This window comes from Notolepis coatsorum (genome assembly GCF_963971535.1).
Source record: "Notolepis coatsorum genome assembly, chromosome: 19".
NCBI classification, from domain to species: Eukaryota; Metazoa; Chordata; class Actinopteri; order Aulopiformes; family Paralepididae; genus Notolepis; species Notolepis coatsorum.
This window is the reverse complement of record NC_140183.1, coordinates 87,792,868-87,800,037: the sequence shown is the minus strand read 5'-3', so window position 1 is coordinate 87,800,037 and position 7,170 is coordinate 87,792,868.

Genomic DNA, 7,170 nt, shown 5'->3' with positions numbered 1-7,170 from the left:
CTAAAATATTAAATGTATCGTTGCTTATGCTGGATGCCACTTATCATGGTGCACTAAGATTCATTACTGGCTGTAGATCTCTCACTCATCTCTGCATTTTGTACAAGAAGGTAGGTTGGCTGTCCCTGCCGGCTCATAGGCTTCATCATCGGTACATCTTCCTCTATAAAGCATTACTTGGACTGTTGCCTCTATATCTCTGTACACACCTTACCGTTGCGTCAAACACTTCCTACAGCTTGCGTTCTCAGGACTTTCTATTCACCTCAGTCCCACGAGTTCGCACTGAGCACACCAGCAACTAGGACAGAGAGACTTCGGCTCAGCTTCTTCCCCCAGGCCATCAGTCTTTTTTTTTTATCCACTTTTTCTCCTTATTTTTAATTTTTTTCTCCCATCCCCAATTTCGCCTCACCAATTCTCCCTTCAATTCTCCCCTCCCCTGTCTCAAACGTTGCTAGACTATGCCTCCCACTGGTCGGCTGCAGTGAGGACCAAGCCTTGCATCACGTGTCCCCTCCGGTACACGAGGAGGCAGCTGTTGCATCTTTTCACCTGCACAGCGCGATCTCTCAGCGGCGAGGAGTAACGCGTGGGAGGCTCACCCTGCCCCCGTTACTTCCTGATTCTGCTGTACAGGCGCACCAACCGACCTGTAGGAGTCGCTGTCCACAACGTCCAATCCCCACCCACCAGCTTTCCCACCCCTAACACTGCCAATTGTGTTAGTATGAACGACCAGCCAAGCTGGTAGCAACGCCGAGAGCTGGGCTCGAACCCAGCATCTCCTGCGTTAGTGGCGAGCGCCTTGCCCACTGCGCCACTTAGCCGCCCAGAGTCTTGAACACTGAACTCTCCACACACAAGCACACATGAGCACACACACAACACACATACTGTATACGCTCACACACTAACAGTCACTTTAGCACGAACACACACACACACATGCTGCACACGCTCACACTCAATGGTCACTTTGCACAATGAAAAGGCCACTTAAAAAAAATAAAAAGAACGGGAGTGGTTCTTGTATAGTAAATAGATGGATATAGCAAGATAGCATAAGGATATATAGTATAACTGTAGATTGTATAGTATAGTATTGTTAGTAGTGGACATTAGACCCAGTGCCTCATCCGTAGCTAACATTGTATTGCACTATCGCAGGACCTTAGCATGTCTTACCATGCTTTTTGTAAACTTTATGTACATTATACCTGTTATGTCTTATTCGTATTACTTGTATTATTGCACAAATGTCTTATTCTTATTACTTGTATTATTGCACAATCGCTGCGGGCATGACCTCCCGCATTTCACTGTATGCTTGTATGCTGCGACAAATAAAACTCTTGACTTGACTTGACTTGACTTGACTGAGTTTGGGAAGAGGGCTTTTGTGAACTCTGCTGTTTACCTGGAATGGACTTAAAAAATCTCTTAAACTCCAGGCTTTTATTAATTTGCACCTTTTAATGGGCCAACAGTGGAGGTAGAGCAGTCATCTGGCAATCCAGAGGTTCCCGGTTCGATTCCCGCTCCTCCCGGGCAGCGTCTCAATGTGTCCTTGAACAAAACACTTAACCCCTAATTGCTCCCGGTGAGCAGGTGGGCACCTTGCATGGTTGCTTGCCTCCGCCGTCGGTGTGTGAGTGTGTGAGTGAATGTGTGAGTGAATGAATGGGTAAAATGTGAGTAACAAATTGTAAAGCGCTTTGGATAAAAGCGCTATATAAAAAAGCAGCCATTTACCATTTACCATTTAATGACAGATATGGGAGTGTGCAAATGCTTCTCTTTTTTTTATACTTAAATTTTTATTTCCAGTTTTTTGCTTTACAAACAAAACATCCACATACAATAATACAATTGGCGGTCAAAATTATAAACGACAGTACAATAGAATTCGATAGATAAGAACTAAAAGATATAGCTGATATTAGAAACATTTATATCGAAATCGAATGACAAGTTGACCTAAAATAAATTCACTAAAGGGGAAAAGGAAAAAACACAGCTAAACAAAAGCAAAGAAAAGAGAGAAACAATAAATAAATACAAAAAAAAAAATACAAAAAAAAAATACAAAAAAAGTGACATGGGTTCTTTGGTACCTTCATAGTTTATTTTCATTTCGTTTTTTCTTCTTGTCTCCTTTTCACTCTCCTGTGATGTCGTTTCTTTTTTTCCTATACTCTTCCCACTTCTCCCATTTTGATTCAAACTTCTCGTCTTGTAGCCTCAGCCTATATGTGATTCTCTCCATTTCCTGTATCCCACCCACTATCTCTGTCCATTGTTCCCTCGTCGGTGCTTCTACTCTATACCACATTTTCGTCAGTGCTTTCTTGGCTGCTACTAGTAATATCTTAATCAAGTATATATCTTTCCCCTGCATTCCTTCCTGTGTTAAGTTCCCTAAATACAATACTTGTCCTGTCTGGGGTATTTCATATCCTACTATTTCATTTATTATCCCTCCTATCTCTTCCCAATAGTTCTTTATTATCTGACATCCCCAGAATATGTGTGTGTGGTTTGCTATTTCCTGTCCACATTTTCTCCAGCATGGTTTCTGTGTTGGTGTATAGTTGCCCTGTATTTCTGGTGTTATAAAAAATCGAATTATGTTTTTCCACCCAAACTCCCTCCATATCCTTGACCCTGTGGTTGTGTGTTGTATCTTACATATGTTATACCATTCTTCTTCTGTTATCTCCGTTTCTAATTCCTTCTCCCACTTTTCCTTTATATATTTGGTTGTGATGTCCTTGATGTCCATTATTGCCCGATATAGTGCTGATATCCCCCCCCCTTCCTTCCTTCATATGCTTTTACCATTATCTTAATTATCCCATTCTGATCTTTGTCTTTGTCTAGTTTTATTTCCTTGTTGTAGTAGTCCCTAATCTGTAAATATCTAAAGTGGTCGCTATTCTCTAGTCCGAATCTTTCTTTCAATTTTTGTAGAGTCTGGATCTCCCCTCCTTCTGTTATTGTACATATTGCTGTTATGCCCCCCCTCTCCCATCTTTTGAACCCATGATCTTCTTTCCCTGGTTTAAATTTGTTGTCGTGCGTTATCCATCTCAGTATCTTGGTTTCTTTTTCTAGCTTGTATTTCTTTACTATCTTGTTCCATATATTTATAGTGAATTTGGTAATTGGGTCTATGAGTTGTTCCTTTCTTCTGTATAGCTCCCTGTCTCCTATTAGTGCCTGCACTTTGAGTCCCTCATTTTTTGTTTCTATGGCTTTCCATTTGGCTTCATAGTTCTCGTTGCACCAACATGTTACTATTATCAGCTGTGCTGCGTAGTAGTAATCTTCTAAACTAGGTATTGCCGTTCCTCCTTTCTCCTTTTGTAATTGTAGAGTCACATATCTTATCCTTGGCCTTTTCCCCCCCCATATGAATCTTGATATCTGTTTATTCCATTCCCTGAACTGGCTTTGTGGTATTAATATAGGTAGAGCCTGAAATAGGTATAGTAACCTTGGTAATATATTCATCTTTATAATTTCGATCCTTGAGCTGAAGTCTAGAGGCATTACTGTTCATCTTTCTAGGTCTTGTTTGATTTTCTGATTAATCTGTGTATAGTTTGCATCGTATAGTCCCTCCACCTCTCTTGTAATATTCACTCCTAGGTATCTGATCCTGTCCATATCCCATTTAATCTTGTATTTGTCTTTGATCTCTGTCGTTGGGGTGTAGTTCAATGTTAAGGTCTGTGTCTTTGTTATGTTAAGTCTATATCCTGAGTAATATCCATATTCTGTCAGTAAGTCCATCAGTGTCGGGAAGCTTGTGTCTGGTTGTCTCATATATACTATCACATCATCTGCGAACAGTCCCAATTTATGTTCTGTTCCCCTTATCTCCACCCCTTTGATGTCCTCGGTCTGTCTAATTAGTTGAGCCAGTGGTTCGATGAATATATCGAAGAGCGTCGGCGAAAGACAACAGCCCTGTCTTGTAGCCCTCTCTAGTTTGATCCGGTCCGTCAGGTTGCCATTTACTTTAATCCTTGCCGTTGGTTCTTGATATAATGCCCTAATTGTTTTCATCACGTTTTTGTCTAGTCCAAATTTCTCTAATACTTTATATAGGAATATCCAGCTTACACTGTCGAATGCTTTTTCTGCATCCAGGCTAACTAGTACTGCACTTCCTCCTTCTTTTTGTATCTCCTCTACTATCTGCACTGTCTTTCTTATGTTGTCCTGTGTTTTTCTTCCTTTAATGAATCCGGTCTGGTCTTCGTCTATAATATCTGGCATAAATGTCTCAAATCTTTTGGCTATTATCGATGTATACATCTTGTAATCTACATTAAGTATGGACACTGGTCTGAAGCTACTACATAGTTCCTTATCCTTCCCTTCCTTTGGAATCGTAGTAATTATGGCTTCTTTCCATGAGGGTGGCATTGTTCCTTTTTTCATTGTGTGTCTAAATGCTGCCTCTAATATGGGCCTCAGTTCCTGTCTAAATGTTTTGTAAAATTCCGAAGGGAATCCGTCGCTACCTGGTGACTTATTGTTCTTTGCTTTACTGATCGCATTTCCCACTTCCTGTTCTGTTATCTCTGCATTTAATATTTTGTTCTGTTCCTTTCCTATCGATGGTAAATCTAATTTTTCTAAGAATGTCTCTATCTCTTCTTCTCCTGCCGCTTTCGGTTGTGTGTATAGTGTCTTATAGTATTCTACAAAAGTCTTCTCTATTTCAGCTGGTTCTCTTAGTAACCTGTTTGTGTTTGTGTCTCTTATTGTGTGTATTGTATTTAGTTTCTGTTGTATTCTGATTCGTCTAGCTAAGAGTCTGGTCGCTCTCGTTCCTCCTTCATAGTATGTCTGTTTCACATATCTAGCCTTTTTCTCAATTTCTGTCAGTAATTCTTTGTTTATCTTTTCTCTAACGTCTTTTACTTCCCTAAGTGTCTCTTGGTTCTTTGAGTTTTGGTGTTTTTTCTTTACTAAGTTCTGGTATGTCTCTATTCTGGCCCTCTTGAGTAGTGCTGCCTTTGCTATCAATTTTCCTCGTATTACTACCTTCATTGCATCCCATAGAATGTTTGGATCTACCTCTCCGTTATCATTTTCCTCTCTGTATCTTATTATGTCTTCTTTTACTTCGTCTACTAAGCCTTTGTTATTCAATAGCCCTACGTTCAGTCTCCAGACTGTGTTTCTCCGTCTACTTTTTAGATTTACTGTCAGATATGTTGCGCTGTGATCTGATATGTCTGTTACCCCTATTCTACAATCTTCTACTCTGTATCTGTCCCCTGTTGTCATGAGGAAGTAATCTATCCTTGAATATGTTGTGTGACAGGTTAAGCATTTGCTCTCCCGGGCTGCTGCTTGCTCTTTTTATCTTTATCTTTTTGTCCTTTGTCTATGTTCATTTACTGTCCTGTATGGTTGTTTGTTGTTGTTTTATGTCGGGTGTTGCTCGAAAAAGAGCTCTTTGAGCTCAAGCTTCTTACCTGGTGAAATAAAGGTTAAATTAAATAAATTCCAACAGTTTTCTAGACAGCTCGATTTTGTTTATATTCACATTTCCAGCTGAATAGACAGTTTTCCTACCTCATATAACTGTTGCAAAGTCCATTTTAGATGTCCAGATTTCCACACCTCCAGTGCACTCTTTTTGTTTTCAACGTCACCCGTGTGCTCGTGGTGTGCTTGTGTGTCCTCATGCACGTGCTGGAAGTACATGTGATACACAATTTTCGGGGACCCCTTTCCTCCTATTGTGCTCTATAGCGCCACATTCAGCAACTAGTGGTCAAAACCTCCACTGGATTTCAACTGAATTCTCACACCCAAAGGTTTGAGGTTTATATCCTGGTTTTGCTAACAGGTCTGAACCAGAATTTAAACCTCATTTGGGTGTAAGAGCTCACACAAACACTGTATGGCCTCACAAAGTCACAGCCCCATTCATTGTCTATGGAGCAGCCCCAGATTTGACACACATTTGCGGGTTCTCCCATTGGTTTCTTGCGTTAAGGAGAGAGTGGTGCATGTTCACAATAACAATACAATAACATATGTGAATTCTTAAAATGGGTGACATTCCTCTTTAATCTCCCAGAATCCAAATGAGTTTGCAGCCTAGAAGAGACTGATAGGAGCCAAAGTGGCTAACAGAACAGACAGACTTAACGGCCACGGCCAAAGTCTTCACCAGTAGTTGGCAGGGGGCTGGTGTTAATTTCAAGCCCGTATTCATTATGTGGGTCTAGTCGTAGTGAGATGCCTGGCCTTCTGTGTCAGTCCTGCCCCAGTAAGGACTGTGCCCCTGGACTGGCCCGCCGGCTGGAATCTGCTGGGTTGGCTGACTGACTGGCAGGCTTAGAGAACCCACCCCACGGAATTAAGAGCTGTTGACAACCTACAGTATTGTCAACTGTGTAGTGTCTGTATTAACCTCTAGTCCTGCAGTTCCCTCTGTGCGCTTCCATGCATTTGTGTGTGTGTGTGTGTGTGTGTGTGTGTGTGTGTGTGTGTGTGTGTGTGTGTGTGTGTGTGTGTGTGTGTGTGTGTGTGTGTGTGTGTGTGTGTGTGTGTGTGTGTGTGTGTGTGTGTGTGCACGTGAACATGTGTGTATCTAAGCACATGAGTAAGTGAGAACATGTGCGTGTGTGTGTGTGTTTCTGTGTGTGTGTGTGTGTGTGTGTGTGTGTGTGTGTGTGTGTGTGTGTGTGTGTGTGTGTATATGTGTGTGTGTGTGTGTGTGTGTATATGTGTGTGTGTGTGTGTGTGTGTGTGTGTGTGTGTGTGTGTGTGTCTGTGTGTGTGTATATGTGTGTGTGTGTGTGTGTGTGTGTGTGTGTGTGTGTGTGTGTGTGTGTGTGTGTGTATATGTGTGTGTGTATATGTGTGTGTGTGTGTGTGTGTGTGTGTGTGTGTGTATATGTGTGTGTGTGTATATGTGTGTGTGTGTGTGTACACTGTAAGTGTGTGTGTTGGTGGGGGCAGAGTGGGTATCTTAATATCTCTATCTGTCCGTCAGTGACTGGGTCAGATTTTTATCATTAACCTTGTGTTACAGAACAGGGCCATATTGTTGTAAGGCCAACCGCACATACAGTACGTTAAGCATTCACTTCCGCATATTCTCTCTCTGACACACACATGCACACACGCACACAC